The sequence below is a fragment of the Vombatus ursinus genome, unplaced genomic scaffold (genome assembly GCF_900497805.2).
Source record: "Vombatus ursinus unplaced genomic scaffold, bare-nosed wombat genome assembly UNPS02014798.1, whole genome shotgun sequence".
In the NCBI taxonomy this organism is placed as follows: Eukaryota; Metazoa; Chordata; class Mammalia; order Diprotodontia; family Vombatidae; genus Vombatus; species Vombatus ursinus.
The window spans coordinates 41,879,839-41,897,531 of record NW_020954576.1 but is presented as its reverse complement, the minus strand read 5'-3'; the positions used below and the strand labels follow the sequence as shown (position 1 = coordinate 41,897,531).

General features: G+C 38.3%; 1 protein-coding gene across 2 annotated transcripts in view; it reads right to left on the bottom strand.

The window, feature by feature from the left end:
* KCNH1 (potassium voltage-gated channel subfamily H member 1) overlaps positions 1 to 17,693 on the bottom strand; it is a 499,689-nt gene that overhangs the window by 213,170 nt on the left and 268,826 nt on the right. The window lies entirely within an intron of this gene.

The following is a 17,693-nucleotide window of genomic DNA, read 5'->3' as shown; positions in this document are numbered from 1 at the left end:
TTCAATCACCATGGAACAAAGATCTACTGGTATCTACAAAGATGACTACAGTAAGTTAGTGTTTATAAGTGACCTAAAAATTGTGATTTTTAGCACCTTTATTTTCTCTTATGACACTCCACACCATCACTGCAGAAGTAGATGGGGCTGGTGAAGTCTATTGACTACTATATAGCGTAATGTTTTTAAATGCATAAAATACAATACATAGGATTATAAAATAAAGCAATTACATTGAAATACAACTTTCAAAATATTAAAAAATTATAGGCTCCAGGTTAAAAACCATTGTTTTATAAGATTATGGATCTCTTATAACTAGAAAGGACTCCACTGAGTCCAACCCACTCACTTTACAGATGAGGAAATAGGCCAAGCAAGTCAGATTGAGGGCCAACCTGCAATTTTCTTTGCTTCGTGAATAGTACTCATGGCCAAAGGCTTCGTCACCAACTAATTGGCCTGGTTGCAAGGGGTATAGCCATACTTCATTATTTAAAACAACAGACTAGGTCTCTCGCTCATGTGTAATCCAAGTCTTTCCAACGTGGCAAAAGCTACCAGAGTTTATACTCCATTGGCACAGTCTTTGACTTATTGCCAAATCACAATGATGCAATGGAGGTGGATTTTAATCCATTGTGTTATATAAGCATATGATGTTTTCAAGGAGAAAACTCCATAAATAATTGTCTATTAATCTATAATCTATTCAACTATCATCTAAATGTGTAATTGTAAACTGCCCAAAGAATATTGCAGTAATCTCTGTAAAAATATGAAGAAGTAAAAAAGAAAAGATGACTCAACTATACAATACCCAGAAGAACTGCTGTTTTCTCATTTATTTGGGAAAAATGGGAAACATGGATAGTTTATTCTATAATTTCAACAGGACAAACGATAACTCCAAATGCTGAAAGAATTTCGCCTTATGTTGGTACAGAGGGAATTTCTATACTAGTGACTAAATCAAGAATCCCTTCAGGGTTTGAAGCCTTCTTAAGGGGATATATAGATACAAATGCACAGATAGATCCGCTCCCCAAAATTCTGATCAAGCAGAAAATATTTCTCATGCCACCCATATATGTGCTTTACTTCAAGACATCTCAAAACTGAACTATGCTGAGAAGCCCTCTTTTACTCACCCTTCCCTCAATCACTTCCTTATTCTTTACCCGATTTCTGGTTCAGAAAATATTATAGACCATATTGAGAAATCTGCAGTTGACAATTTGAATCCAGAACTTTTTCAAATCTGGGAAAAATCTACCATATAATGGTGAGAGAAAGTAAAGGTATTCCAGAGTAGAAGAGGAACTAAGAGTTTCTTCTTAAAATATCATTATTTATTTTTTAACATTCTTTTCTTTTAAAATTTTGAGTTCCAAATTCTCTCCTTCCTTCCCCCATCCACTGAGAAGGCAAGCAAAATAATATTAAAATGTGAAATCATGCAAAACATTTTTTGTATTAGCCATTTTTTAAAAAAGCAAGAAAAATAAAAAAGTGAGAAATTATGCTTCAATTTGCACTCAGAGTTTAATCAGTTCTCTCTCTGGAGGTGGTTAGCTTTTTTTTTTATCATTGCTTTTACAATGCATAATGATCTCCTGGCTCTTCACACTTTACTTTGCATCAGTTCATATAGATTTTACCATGTTTTTCTGCAACCACCCACCTTGTCATTTGTTATAGCACAATAGTACTCCATCACAATCATATACAACAGTTTGTTTGGCCATTCCCCAATTGATGAACATCCTCTCAATTTCCAATTCTTTGCCACCATTAAAAGAGCTGCTATAAATATTTTGTTCATATAGGTCATTTCCCTTTTTCTTCTATCTCTTCGGGATTCAAACGTAGTAGTGGTATTGGGGGGGGGGGTCAAAAAGTATGCGGAGTTTTATACCACTTTGGCATAGTGCCAAATTGTTCTCCAGAATGGTTGGACCAGTTCACAACCCTACCAACAATGCATTAGTGTCCCAATTTTTCTATATGCTCTCCAATATTTTCATTTTCCTTTTCTGTCATGTTAGCAAATCTGATAGGTGTGAAGAGGTACTCAGAGTTGTTTGTTCTAATCAATAGTGATTTAGAGCATTTTTTCATGTGACTAAAGATTACTTTCATTTCTTTGTCTGAAAATTGGCCATTCATATCCTTTGACCATTTATTAATTGGGGAATGACTTGTATTCTTAGAAGTTTGACTTAGTTCCCTATATATTTGAGAAATGAGGCCTTTATCAGAGAAACTTGCTTTAAATTTTTTATATTACTTCATTGTCTATGGTACTTTTTAGCAAAATGTGGTTTCCCTGATTATCTCTTTTAACTAGGTCTATTTTTGTTTTATCTGAGATCAAGATTGTTAACCCCTGGTTTCTTTTTTTTTTTTTTACTTCACTGAAGCATAATAGATTCTGCTACAGCCCTTTATTTTAGCTCTCTGTGTCTTTCTGTTTCAAGTGAGTCTCTTTTAAACAACATATTATTGGATTCTGGTTTCTAATCCATTCTGCTATGCCCCACCTGTTTTATGGGTGAACTCATCCCATTCACATTTAAAGTTATGATTACTAACTGTGTATTTCTCTCCATCCTTTCCTCTCTCTCTCTTTTTATCCCATCCCTCCTCAAAAGTCTGTTTTGCTTCTGACCACTGCTATCCTTAATCCACCTTCCCTTTTATCACCCCCCCATATCTCTTATTCCCTTCCCCTCTTATCTCCTCATCAGACAAGATAGATTTCTATACCCACACCTACATATGTGTGTGCATGTATTCTTCCCCCTTTGAACCAATTCCAATGAAAATTAAATGCAAGTGTTGTCTCCTCCACTATAAAATCTCTCCCTGTGTGCCTTTTTTATATAAGAAAAATTTCCCCACCCTACCTTTCCCTTCTCCCTTCTCCCAGCATCCCTCTTTCTCACCCCTTCGTTTTTATTTTTAGTTTTTGGAGATCATCCCAACATAACTGACTATGTCCTCTGTCTATGTAGACTTCTTCTAACTGCCATAATAATGAAAAAGTTCTTAGGAATTACATGTATCATCTTCCCATACAGGAATAAAACAGATTAACTTTATTGAGTTCCTTATGATTACTCTTTCATGTTTACCTTCTTATGCTTCTCTTGAGTTTTGTATTTGAATGTCAAATTTTCTATTCAGCTCTGGTCTTTTCAACAGGAGTGCTTAAAAATCCTCTATTTTATTAAATATTTTTTCCCCTGAAGGATTATACTTAGTTTTGCTGGGTAGGTTATTCTTAATTGTAATCCTAGCTCCTTTGCCATATGGAATGTCATATTCTGAACTGTTGACTCCTTTATTGTGGAAGCTGCTAAATCTTTCGCAATCCTGATTGTAGCTCCACAATGTTTGAATTGTTTCTTTCTGACTACTTGCAATACTTTCTCCTTGATTGGGAGCTCTGGCATTTGGCTATAATACTCCTGGGAGTTTTCATTTTGAGATCCCTTTCAGGGAGTGATCAGTGGATTCTTTCAATTTCTATTTTACTCTCTGGATCTAAGATACAGAGGTAGTTTTCCTTTATAATTCCTTGAAATATAATGTCTAGGCTCTTTTTTATCATAGCTTTTGGGTAGTCCAGTAATTCTTACATATCTCTCCTCAATCTTTTTTCCATGCCAGTTGTTTTTCCAATTAGATATTTCACATTTTCTCCTACTTTCATTCTTTTGATTTGGTTGTTGCTCGATGTCTATTGGAGTCATTAGCTTCCATTTGCCCAATTCTGTTTTTTAAGGAGTTTATTTCTTCATTGAATTTTAGGCTTCTTTTACCATTAGGTCAGTTATGTTTTTAAGGCATTATTTTCTTCAGTATTTTTGTGCCTCTTTTCCCAAGCTGTTAATTCTCTTTTCATAATTTTCTTCCATAATTCTCATTTCTTTTCACAATTTTTCCTTCACTACTTATACTCTTTAAAAAAAAAAAAAACCCAACTCTTCCAGGTATTCTTGTTGGGCTTGGGTCCAATTAGCATTTTTCTTTGAGGCTTTGCTTGTAGATGTTTTCATATTGTTTTCTTCTGAATTTATGTATTGGTATTCCCTGCCACAGTAGTAGCTTTTTATGGTCATGTCCTCTTTAGTTTGTTTGCTCATTTTCCAGCCTATTTCTTGACTTTGAACTTTATGTTAAATTTGGACTCTGCTCACTTGGAGGTGGGGAGACACTGTCCTAAACTTCAGGCTTTTTGGTGCTATTGATTCCTGAGCTAGTTCCAGGGATCTGCAAGCTTTTGGTGCTTCCAAGGTGATGTGATCTGGGAGAGGTGTGGTCATAACTCTTTTGTTCTGTACTCTGGTCTTTATCTGAGACAGACTCCTGCTGTCCTGCAGCCACAAATTTCTACCCATTGCTCCTAGGTCTGCTGTCTAGTTAAGACAAGTCTAATCTGTCTTCTATGTGACAGTCCTTCAGAGAGCTATCAAGTATTTCCCCCAAGCATTCTCTTCTCTAGGCTAAATATGTTCACAGGCTCTGAAGCATTAGGTATACTGAAGGATATTCCATATGTAATATGACCAAAACAGTAACTCTATCCTACATCCTGCATTTAAGACTGAAAAAATTTTAAATAAGAGTGTAAGTGAATGTTAGTGATAAGTGTCATACAACTATGTCCTGGTCTTTACAAATTCACAGAAAGGAAAAGTAGGACAGATGGAAGGTAAAAGGAAGAGATTAAACAAGATGTTCAAAAATTACTTAAAGGATGTATCACAAGAAAACCAACATTAGATTAAACTCTGAATTGATACAAGCAGCTAAACTCTTGGCCTTGTTTGGAAGAGAATGGACCTTGCACACATGTAAATACCCCACGTCAGCTGATTATAAACATCTTTCAAACAACTTAGGCAATAAAAAGATACTTTCAGCAAGGAGCTGTCTCTTTCTACCATGCTGGAAGTCTGGTCACTAGATCACAAAGAAGATAAAACAATATTAACTTAGAGATCATATTACAAGATATAATACTTCAAATTGGCCATGAAAAAAAAATGCTGATTCACCTTGAAGGTACAAAACTGCAGACAACTAAATGGTCTCCCCCCCATTTTATTATTTGCTTCTACTTAATTTCTACCAAATACCCACAGACATAACAAATCTTCAGAATCTGTATGAGCATGTATGCATGTTTCCTTGGCATGGAAAAGTAGGTTACCACTGATTCCATAAAATAGAACATGAAATATTAATTAGGGATTCTTAATAATTTGTGCTATTATTCTAATAATGGTTGATAATTTTATTACTTGACTAGAACTCAAAAGATCTGGGTTCTAAGAAGCGTACTAAACTCATAACCTAGAGGCCAATGGATAGAAACCCTCCTTTGTTAAAATTTTCTTAAATTTAAAACATTACCAATTAATCAATAATTATATATTAAATATCAATATGTATTGGGCACTGTTAGCTTTTATAGCTAGAGGCAGCAAGATGGCTCATAGGATAAAGCACTAGGCCTAGAGTCATGAAGACTTGTGTTCAAATCCAGCTTCAGACACTTACTAGTTGTGTGATCCTAGGCAAGTCACTTAGCCTATTTGCCTTAAACCATTGGAGAAGAAAATAGTAAACCATTCCAGCATCTTTGCCAAGAAAATCCCATGGACAGTATGGTCTACGGGGTCATGAAAAGTTGGACATGACTGAACAACAACAGGCTTTGTAAACAGAATGACAAAAATAAAACATTTCTTGCCCTCAAAGAGCTTACGTTGTATTAGAGTTGGTAACCTGTACATATAAAAGTACACACAAAATGTGTAGAAAATAAATACTAGGTAATTTGGTGGATGGAAGGTGCTAGAAGCTGTAGGAATTGGGAAAGACTTCAGGTAGAAAGCTAGTCTTGAGCTAAGTTTTGAAAGGAAATCAAGAATTTGACAAGGTAAGGAATTCTGAAAGAGTGCATCTTAGGCATGGAGGAAGGGGAGGGGACCAGTGCAAAGACAGGGATAGGAGATGGAGTGAAATGTGTGAGGAACAGGATAAGGTCTATTGGACTGGACCAGCAAGGATGAGAAAGGGAGCAATGTATAATTAGGCTGGAAGGGTAGTTTGGGGCCAGGTTGTAAAGGGCTTTAAATGCTAAATTGAAGTGTTTGTATTGAGTAAGGACAGTTCTGTGCTTTCAGATCACAAAATTGCTAGCTGTGTGAAGGATAGATGAAACAGGGAGATCATTTAGGAGGCTGATGCAATATGTGCATATGAGAGATGATGGCAGATTGAACCAGGGTGTTTGCTTTATGAATAGTTGGCTTTTTAGGCCTGCATGGCATCTTGGAGAGTGGTGGACTTAATGGAACAAGGAAAACCTGGGTTCATATCCTGATTCTGACACTAATTAGCTTCATGCCATGGATTAGTCACTTGACGTAGCTTAGTAGACGTCATTTAACATAAAAGGGAAGAGTTCTGCCTGTAGTATCCATGTCACAGAATTGTTGTGAGAATAGAACGACATAATGCGCATAAACTACTTTGTAAACCTTAAAGTGTTATATAAATGTCCACTATGAGCCATGTGCCCTTGGACAAGTTAGTTGCCTCTTTCCTCACTAATTATTTTTGTTTCAGAAAATATAATTATTTTTCATAAATAACATGTTATTTATGCTAACATGTAATTGTTTTTAAATGAATTTACAAATAAATACATTTTTAATTTATCAGTGTTAATTTATAATATGGCATTGTGATATCTATAGCCTATAGAAACAAAAGCTCTTTGGTGCCCTCAATAACTTTTAACAACATAAAGGGCCCCTGAGACCAAAGAGTTTGACAGCCACTGGGCTAGATTGCTCTCCTTCTGCTTGTCTTAACTATCTACCAATTTGTGTTGGTACAAGGAATTAAGTCCAGGAACTCCCTATAGTGATGAAATCACAGGTCCGGTAAAAAAAAAAGGGATAAGACCATTAATGCCATTACCTTTGACCTGACGGTAAGCAGAATAAATAATTCGCTCTAAACTTTCCAAGGAAGAGACATTCTTGGATTAGAAGAGCACAAAGGCAAAGGCTTTCCAGATGGTAGTAATAACATCTGCAAATGCACAGAAGGCAGAGAAAACAGATTATGAAGAGAGGAAAGCAAACATCACTTCAATGCTGGTTGTCCCCATCCCATGCCAGAAATGCATTCCATCCCACAACGTGTGTACTCCATCTCCATCTCAATTACTGAAGTCCCTCCCTTCTTTAAAAGCTGAACTTTAGAGGCTTAACCCAAGTTCTGCCTTTTCTGTGAAGTCTTCCCTGATTTCCCATGGTGAAAGTATTTTCACCCTCACCAAATTTTCCTGGTCCACTTGAATTTCTCCTTTAACCCTAAAACATTCTACCTTGTATTATACTTAGCTATGTGCACGTTGAGGGGATCATGTCATTTTTTACCTTTTGTTCTCAGCACCTAGAACAGTGCCTTGCAAAGAGTAGGTGATTAATAATCCTCTGATGAATTGAACTGAAAACAATCAATCCAAAACTGATAACATCAATCCAGGTTAGCTGGAGCAAGCAGAAAGGACCCTCTCCCCCAAAGTTCTTCAGCAAACTAGCTACGTGATTCTGGGCATTATGTAACCTCTCTGGTCTTCAGTTTCTTCCTCTACAAAATGATGAGGTTGTTCTAAATTATCAAAAGGCTAGCGGGTTGAGTAGCAATATCACTGGAATTGGAGGTGGAGGACCCATGTAGGATCTTGCCCCTTATTCCTTATCGGACCTTGGCCAAGTCACTTCAATTTCTATAGACTTCAATCTCCTCATTGCAAATGAACTAGTTAATTTCAAAAGTCCCTTCCTTTCTATGTCCAATCTAAGATCATGAGATTCCATTATCTCTACGGCTCCTTTTGTTTCTAAAATTCATCTGGTTACAGGAGTGGATTGGTCAAAGGGGAGTTGATGATACTTAGCAGTGGCACATTCAAGGGAAGGGGACACTTTCTTCTTGTGGCCTGGCCTTTTTATGCCCCAGACAACAAGGAAGCTGAGTCAAGGGCTGCGCCATTAGCTCCCTGGACCAATCAAGTCTTAGAGATCACTTCCTTGCCTTTTAAGGGGAAAAAAGGCCTAACCTAATAAGAGACCTAAATATTGCTCCTACCTCACATAGCCATACAGAATAACCAGGAGAATAGTGGGGTTTTCTATTTGTTGGTGTCTCAGTAACCTTTTTGTTTTAATAATGATTTTTTTTCTGTTTTGGTGAGGGGAATCTCCTCTTTGAGTTATCTTAAAAATCGATTCCTTAACGTTTCTTGAAATGTTTGCCACTACCAGTACAGGTTTTTCGTTTTGTTTTCCCTCTGTGTACAAAGAAAACTCAAAATGGGGTCACAGAGAGTTGGACATAACTGAAATGACTGAACTACAACTTGGTCAGGCCCAGACAATCTTGCCAACTTCTACCTGGGTCATTTTTACTTCCTCAAAGGTACTACAATGTTATGGTCAATGTATGAGATTCCCATGCCATTAATAATGAGAACAGAGAACTATAGAAGTGCCAATGAATATGTTATATTTTTCATCTATTTGTTATCTTCCTTATATTTTCATCTAGGCCATTAAGCGGTAGAGTAAATAGAATTCTGGATTTGCAATTAGCAAGATCTGAGTTCAAATGTAGCCACATCCTAGCTGTGTGACCCCAGGCAAGACACTTAACCTTGTTCTGCCTCAGTTTCTTCATCTATAAACTGGGGGTAATAATAGCGCCGACCTCCCAAGGTTATTGTGAGGATAAAACTATAATCTAACTTAGAATTGACTCATTCCAGGCTTTCGACAGGCTAACTAGCCATTGGTATTAATATACAAATCATTGCTTCAACAGGCAGCTGTTGAATGGCATCCTGGGCCATCACCAGTCATTTTGACTTTTGTCCTGCCACTGGACTTCGATGACTCTGGCGGAGAGAGTGACGCTGATGACTTTGTGCAGCTGTGCCTCACTTAAATCCAATTCATGTGCAAGTCAAGACGTCACCCTCGTGATGTCACTGGTGCTTTTCAAGAAGGAAGGCTGAACAGCAGCAACAACAAACATCTATCAATAAGCAGTCATTTTCTGTCTGTGAAGATTCAGTCAACTTCATTTTTGTAGTGCTGTTTGACACTGTTCAGGACTTTTCACCTCTTAATATTTGGAAGAAAGAATTGGAGACAGAAGGATGGGGCTCTTGAGTAGTCTAAAGATTTTAGTATCTTTCATTTCTGAGAGTCCAAGTTCAATATCCTTTCTACTATATTATGTTGGCCCTCAAATAGGGCTAATATTATTATTCAATTTTTCTGCTTATAAAATTGAGGCTCAAGAACATTGGGTGAGTTTTCAAGGAGCACTGAGTTAACTGGTCAAACTAAGTTATTTCAGCTCACCTGTAGCATTTTATTTTAGTAAGAGATTTTTTAATTACCTTTAAGAAGAGTTTATATTTGTGTAAGAATAAATCAAACTTTTAATCTTATGTATAGGATATTGTCTAGTGTGGTAGAAAAACAGTGGCCTGTGAGCTTAGAAATCTGACTTCTAGATCCTACTTCTACCTCTAACTAGTTGTGTGACTTTGAACACCACAACCCTCTGGGCTTTGGTTCTCATGGGTTACTATTTAACTTTCTAACAGATTTTGAATAAGACTATTTCAACAGTACATTAGATATGGCCTTCCCAAGCTAATTTGGCCATTTCATCCTTTTTGGCTTAAAATATATTAACATAAATGCTAGATGGAGAATCTAAGAGACAGAGAATATTCCCAGGATAAATGAGAATTAGGAAAATTTTGCAGCAAAATAAAGAAAATTGAATCTATTTCATATTCTCCAATATTATTTCAAATAATAAATACTTCATTTACATATAAATTTATATTTAATGCTTTTGAGAGGCAAATATTGCTAGCATTGAAATGCTCTTACAACTCTTTCATGCACATCACATGGTACATGGTTCAGAAAATGCTTGACTAGAATATCTCTAAGACATCTTCTAGTTCTTACACGTTATGAGTATGAGTTTGTTTATTCCATAATGACTTTCAAGGGAATTGGCTGAATTTGACCCAAGTTTTGGTACATCGCTAAAGCATATCAAAATCCTCTTCTGTATCTGATTCGTTGTTCAATCTACTATCTTGAAAGAAAAGGACTAACAGTAAAAGTTTTCGAATGGGAAGACCTTCTATCATTTTAAATGAATTTCAGTGTAATTTGGCGTGTGATAAGAGGTGAATGATGCCCTAAACCAGGTCATGAGTCATGGCAAAGGACCATGGAGGCAATGGAATCCTGGTCTGCAGTCTCCCTGCTCTGTTCACTATACCACATCGCTCCTCACATTCATCCACAACTGAGAGAGGTAGGGGCCATCTCATGAAGAACAACTCATACGTCCTTCTGAAATTCAGACACAAACCTCCATCAGTCAGCCAGTCAACAAGTATTTATTAAGTGATGTGTCAAGCAACCAGCTAAGCACCAGGAATATGAAAAAAGGGAAATACAATTCTTGTCCTTAAGGAGTGCACATAAATAGTGATGATGATGATGATGATGATGATTATATCTAGCATTTACATGGCACTTTAAGGTTTATGAAATACTTTACAAATATTACCTCATTTTATCCTCACAACATCCCTAGGAGGTAGTTGCTATTATTATCCTCATTTTACAAATGAGAATACTGGGGCAGATAGAGTGAAATGACTTACCTAAGGTCACACAGCTAGTAAGCACCTATGGCCAGATACGAATTCTGGTCTTCCTGACTCCAGGTCCAGTGCTCTAACCATTGGATACATATACATAGTAGATAGGAGGTAGTCTGGAAAATGAGGCATTGGTAGCTAGGTAGACCGGGAAAGACCTCTTGCAGAAGGTGGGATTTGAGTTGAGTCTTGAAGGAAACCAGAGAAATCAAGAAGTGCATGCGAGAGGACAGAGAATTTCAATCATGGGGGACAGCCAGTGCAAAGGTGTGGAGGTGAAAGATAAAAAATGTCATGTTCAAGGAACTACAAGTAAGCCAGCAGGACTGATTCTTAGTGAATGCGCAGGTGATTAAAGCATGAGGAGTCTGAAAAGGTAGGGAGGGGCTATTTTATAAAAGAGTTCTAAATGCCAAATGAAGGACTTTATATTTGATCCTTTGGGAAAAAGAACAGCTCGATGACTCCACAGTGCATAGAGCACCCAGCTTGGAGTCAGGAAGACTCATTTTCCTGAGTTCAAATCTGGCCTGAGACACTTACTAGCTGTGTGATCCTGGGCAAGTCACTTCACCCTGTTTGCCTCAGTTTCCCCATCTGTAAAATGAGCTGGAGAAGAAAATGGCAAACCACTCCAGTATCTTGCCAAGAAAACCCCAAAAGGGGGTCACAAAGAGTCAGAAGTGACTGAACAACAACAGCGATAGGAAAAAAAGTACCTCAGCCCATTGGCATTGTGAGACTGACATAGTGCAGTGGAGAGAGCACTGGATATGGAATTGGAGGGCTTGGGTTCAAATCCCACCTCTACTAATCACTGTATGACCTTGAACTTCTCCCTCTAGGCCTCAATTCTCTCAACTGTAATTGGAAGGGACTGAAATTAGAATTTCCCATGTAGTTGTAACTCTGTCAGATTCAGATTATCTGAATCTAATGGAATAGCTATCCTGCAAGTGAGTAAGCCATAAGGAGAAGAGGGTGGCCAGGGAAACAAATACACTCAAACAATGAGAGAGAAATAAATGTCCATAGGGCCAAACCACCTCAGTGGAGACTCAACAGTCATAACAGCTGCAGAAGCAACAAGGCTCCCCCCTCCCCTTCCACACACAGCAAGAAAAGATCAGCACTAACTGCTGTTTGTGACGTGGAGGGGCCAGGAAAGGATGGAAAAGTAAACAACATCTGCTACCAAAAGCCACTTGGAAACAAAAATCCCAAGGCCAACACTGAGGGAGCATCTGTGCTTTTGAGGTCGTGCTCCCAGCAGGGTGAAGTAGGAAGAGAGCATCGGGTCTGAGAGGAGAGATGAAGGGCTGCGTCAGAGACAATGCCTGGGAGGGGGCACTAGCAACTCTCCTCCCTCCTGACTTCTGCTCATCTACAGTACGGGGCTTGCTGGGAAATAAATTTGGGGGTAGAGGGAGTTAAGCCATATTTCCTCAGGTCTTAAAGCCAACTTGGATGAAGACAAAGGCCTCCACAGAGAATCCACATTTCATAGGGTCAAATAAAGCTTTAGAACCACAAGAGACCTCGGGGCCCTCTAGTAGAATGCCCTCATTTTCTAGATGAGGGCTTCGGAGTGATTTGCCCAGAATCAAATGGCTAGTCAACGTCTGAGGTAGCATTTGAACTCAGGTTTTCCTGACTCCGACTCCAGGAGCCTGTTGGCAACACCATGCTGCCTACTCACATCTGCCAAGGCCCAGCCGACTGTTTCCAACTGATTTTTTTTTCCACTTTGCCAGAACCGTAGAACTTCTAGTCATTTTGACTTTTGTCTTGCCACTTGTCTCTCGACAGAGAGCGAGGCTGATGGCTTTGCCCAGCTCCGCCTCACTTAAATCCAATTCACCCACACATCAAGACATCACCCTTGTGTTGTCATTGGTCCTCTTCAGAAAAAAAGGACAACAGCAACAAGAATCATCGATTGAGAACCTGTCCAGAACTAAAAGGCTGCAGAGTACAACCAAAGTGAGGATTTTATAGAGGAGGAAACTGAGCTCCATAGAAATTAGGTGACTTAGCCAAGGTCACCCAGGCAGTAAGTGCTGAGGATGAATAATAAAATAAGTGTTTGACTCTATGATTATGTGTTATGTGACTGTGTCAGGCACTGTGCTAAGCACTGAGCACACAAACACAAACAAGCAAAACAGTCATTGCCTTCAAAGAGCTTACACTCTAATAAGGAAGCTAGAAAGGATTTTCTCATTCCAAAGCCATTTGTGCTCTCTTTCCATTGGACTACACTGACTCTGAAATACTAACTCTTGGGCATAAAGAGCTTGGCTGTTTGGATCTTGTCAGAAATTTCCTGCCAGCGCCCAGAGAAATGATGATGATGATGATGATGATAATGATGATGATGGTGATGATGGTGATGATGATGATGATTTAATAATGGTTATTAATAATTATCATCACTTATATAACATATTAAGGTTTGCAAAGCACTTTACAAATATTGTCTCATTTGATCCTCACAGCAACCCTGGGAATTGGGTGCTATTATTATCCCCATTTTACAAACAAGGAAATGAAGGCACAGAGAGGTTGTGACTTGTTCAGGAACACACAGCTAGCAAGTATCTGAGACGAGATTTGAAGGCAGGTATTCCTGACTTGGGGTCTTCTTGATTCCAGGCCCAGTCCTGCCTCTAAGAAAACTGGAGTCTTCTGGGTGGGTTGTTTGATAGAACAAGCAGAGAAATATCCTCTCTCCAGCCCTAAAATACTTCATCAAAACCACAGTGCAGTATCCTGATCATAGTATTGTTAATATTAATGTTAAAAATAACATTCTAAATAATTTTTGGTTACTTAATCATCAACAATCCATTATGGCTTACAGTAGGTTGCTATGAGGTAAAATAGATTGGACAGTGCCCAGCATAAATACTCCATTTGAAATTTTAGAAGGTTTTAGTGAAAACCACCAGCTGTGAATGGTCATTGAAACAGGCAGTGTTACTTTGTTAATTGCCATTGATTTATCACCTTGTGGCACAGAACACAAAGTGCTGGATTGGAGTCACAGGACCTGAGTATGAAACTTGATTTGTAGTAAGTCACTTCACTTCCTTATATGTTAAATAAGGGGTTTGGAAAAGATGATTCCTAAAGTCCCTTCCAGCCCTAAAATCTATAGTCTTATGACCCCTCCTTCCATCAAGTCAGAGTATAAGATCCACCTCTTCCTGGAAACCTTCCTAGATAAAAGTTTAGTCACCGATCAGCTAATACATTCTGACCTACCTTTCCTGTTCTGTATTCTTCTATATTATAATTGTTGTTGTTCAGTTGGTCAGTTATGTCCAGCTCTTTGTGAACCCATTTGGAGTTTTCTTGGCAAAGTTACTGGAATGATTTGCCATCTACTTCTCCAGTGGATCAAGTCAAACAGAAGTTAAATGACTTGCCTAGGGTCACACAGTAAGTGTTTGAGGCTGGATTTGAACTCAGGTCTTCCTGATTCTTCCAGATCTTCCTACTCTATCCTCTGAGCCACCTAGCTACCTCTTATAATTGTTATTGTTGTTCAGTCATTTTTCAGTTATATCTGATTCTTCATGACCCCATTTGGGGTTTTCTTGGCAAAGATACTGAAGTGGTTTGCCATTTCCTTCTCTAGATCATTTTACAGATAAGGAAACTGAGACAAATAGGGTTAAATGACTTGTCCAGGGTCACACAGCTCATAAATGTCTGAGGCTGCATTTGAACTTAGGTCTTCCTGACTCCATGCCTGGCACTCTATTCGCTGTGCCACGTAGCTGCCTTAATAAATTCTAGCCATTATTATTTGTATGATAATATATTTATATGTTAAATATTATATTTATATATAATATTAGGCATAATAATATGTCTCCTTAGACTCAACTAAAACTTGCCTCCCTCTGAACTTCCAACCCTTCATCGTAGTAATTAAGTGTCTGAGGCCAGATTTCAACTCAGCAAGATGTGTCGTCTCGATTCCAAGCCTAGCGCTCTATCCATAGCACCACATAGCTGCCCTTCAATTAATTACAAGTGTGTTACTCTTGTTTCTTCTAATTAAATTGAAAGCTTCTCAAGGGTAGGAAGCATGTTATTTTTCACCTGTATATCCCAAACATCAAGTATGCAATTATATATACATATATACATATATATGATATATATATTTTTTAATCAGTATGTGCTGAACAAATCATTTATATTTTGTTGGAATGAAGGCACATTGCAGAACTTTATGAAATAACATGGACATCTCAGGATCTAATCTCATCAGTAGCAGGACATGAGTTCAAAAGCAGTTTTGACAGTAAAGAGAAAAATTTGCACTACAGTGCCCCTGAAACCAGTGGCACACAGTTTTTGCAAAACAGTTATTAGGATCATGCATGCAGTCTGTGGCCAAGGAACAGTGAGCCTTAGCAAACTCACACTTCGCTTCCATATGAGAATAACTTCCGGATCGACTCACCATGGCCAAAGTCACTGAGATAACCACTCTCAGAAATGGAAGGCACAGTCAATGTTCTCAAAGAGCTTAGAGTCTAGATGATAAGATAACTAAACACACACACACACACATACACACACACACACAAACACACAGAAGATATACCATAGTGATATATTGACAAGTGCAGAATTGAATTTTACAACCCAAATGCAAAAGGCAAGGCAGTTTTAAGCTAAACAATGTAAGAGATCTATTAACTCCTTGAAGTCACCGGGGTAACAGTACCAAGTTTTTCCCTTTGACCGATTTTTTTTTTGCACCAAACAAGACCAGTTCATCAAACATTCTTGTTCCATAATCATATCCTATGTGTCCAGTGCTGTGCTAGGCTCTGTGAAGGATGCAAAATAAATACAGGTGAGTCCCAATTAGTGCAAATAATGAATCCCCTGAAGTGGTTGAATATACTGGAATTCACGTTATTTAAAGTTATACTTATTTAAAATATGGTAATTGGTTCCAGCCCAATGGAAATATGAAGTGAAAATTGGAGTAATGTGAGCAGTTCATGGAGTTCATTATTCACACTTATCGGAACCTCGACGTACAAGTCATGTTTCCTCATTATAAAGTTGCCTTGAATCTAGTGAGGGTAACAAAACACACAATTAAGAAGTAAGAATATGATGAAGTACAGTCCTAACTACATTTATTAGTCAGAAGTGTGACACATTTGTACAAATGAAGTAGCTGACACTCTGGTGCTCTTGGGAATAAACAGTAATAATGATACAATGGATAACACTTTAAGGTTTGCAAAGTGCTTCACAAATATTATCTCATTTGATCCTCAGAACAACCCTGTGAGGTAGATGCTGTTATTATCCCCATTTTACAGGTAAGGAAACTAAGGCTTAAATGACTTGCCAAAGGTCACATAGCTAATAAGGTAGGATTTGAACTCAGGTCTTCTTGACTCCAAATATAGCGCTTTATCCACTTTATCCATAGTATCATCTAGCTGCCTCTAACAAGCCACTCACCCTTAAGGGAGTATTATATTGAAAAGAAGATAGCAGGGTATATTGCATCAACTGTCAGATTTGGATCCAGAAGATGAGGATTCAAATCTCATCCCTGATACTAACTAGTTTGTGATCATGGACACAATCTCTATTAGCCTCAGTTTCTCTATCTGTAAATCAGAGATAAGACCTATAATACCTACCTCACAGGGTTGTTGTAGGTAGAACTCAGATGTAGTCCACACAAAGCACTTACAAACCTTAAAGTGCTAAATAAGTGACATCTACTACTATTAATACTATAATTAGTAGTAGTAGTTGTTGTAGTAGTAGTAGTAATAGTAGTAGTTATTTTTCCACCTATCACATGCCAATTATAAGGAGTGGTATATTGGTAAGAGGGAAATTAAGTGTCACAGTGGATAGAGCACTGGGCTTAGAATCAGGAAGACTCATCTTCATGAGCTCAAATTCAGCCTCAGACACTCACTAACTGTATGACCCTGGGCAAATCACCCTATTTGCCTCAGTTTCTTCATCTGTAAAATGAGCTGGAGAAGGAAATGGCAATCCACTCCAATGTCTTTGCCAAGAAAACCCCACATGGGGTCACGAAGAGTTGGATGTGACTGAAAAATAATTGAAATACTGGTCAGTGGTGACATGAAAATATAATTATAAGAAGTAATATACCAATCAGAGGTGGTATGTCAATGGGTGTCTGTAGCCAAGGAAGCCCTGGAGTTGAACTGGTTTTTTTTTGTTTGTTTACATGTGTATCTCCAGTGTTTAGTATAATTCCTGACATATGTTGTTGTGGTTCAGTCATTTCAGTTGTGTCCAACTCTTCGTGACCCCATTTGGGATTTTCTTGGCAAAGATACTGGAGTGGTTTGCCATTTCCTTCTGCAGCTCATTTTACAGATGAGGAAACCGAGGCAAACAGGGTTAAGTGACTTGCCCAGGATCACACAGCTAGTCAGTGTCTGAGGCTGGATTTGAACTCAGGAAGATGAGTCTCCCTGACTGGCACTCTATCCATTGCACCACCTAGCTACCGAACTTGACATATAGTACATTCTTAATAAATGTTTGTTGCCTTGTTTCTTCCCCTTCCCATTGCTTCTCTCCTGAGTCATATCAGGAATGAGCGTCTCCAGATGCCATCCAGTTATGTCCACTACTGAGGGTATACCCAGCTCACTGATCTGCTTCTGACAGCAGCCACAAAGGATAGTTTATGGGAGAGAGCAGCAATCACCTTCTGAACACTAAAAGGTCAGTTCTGGGTTCTGACCATCCTTAAGCTTCTTTTCCCTTTATTCCCCTCAATAGTCCACTTTCTTGGCTTCAGGGAGAGATCCTCTCCATTGGAAGCTGCTCCAGGCACACCCCCAGGCTCTGCTGACTGAGC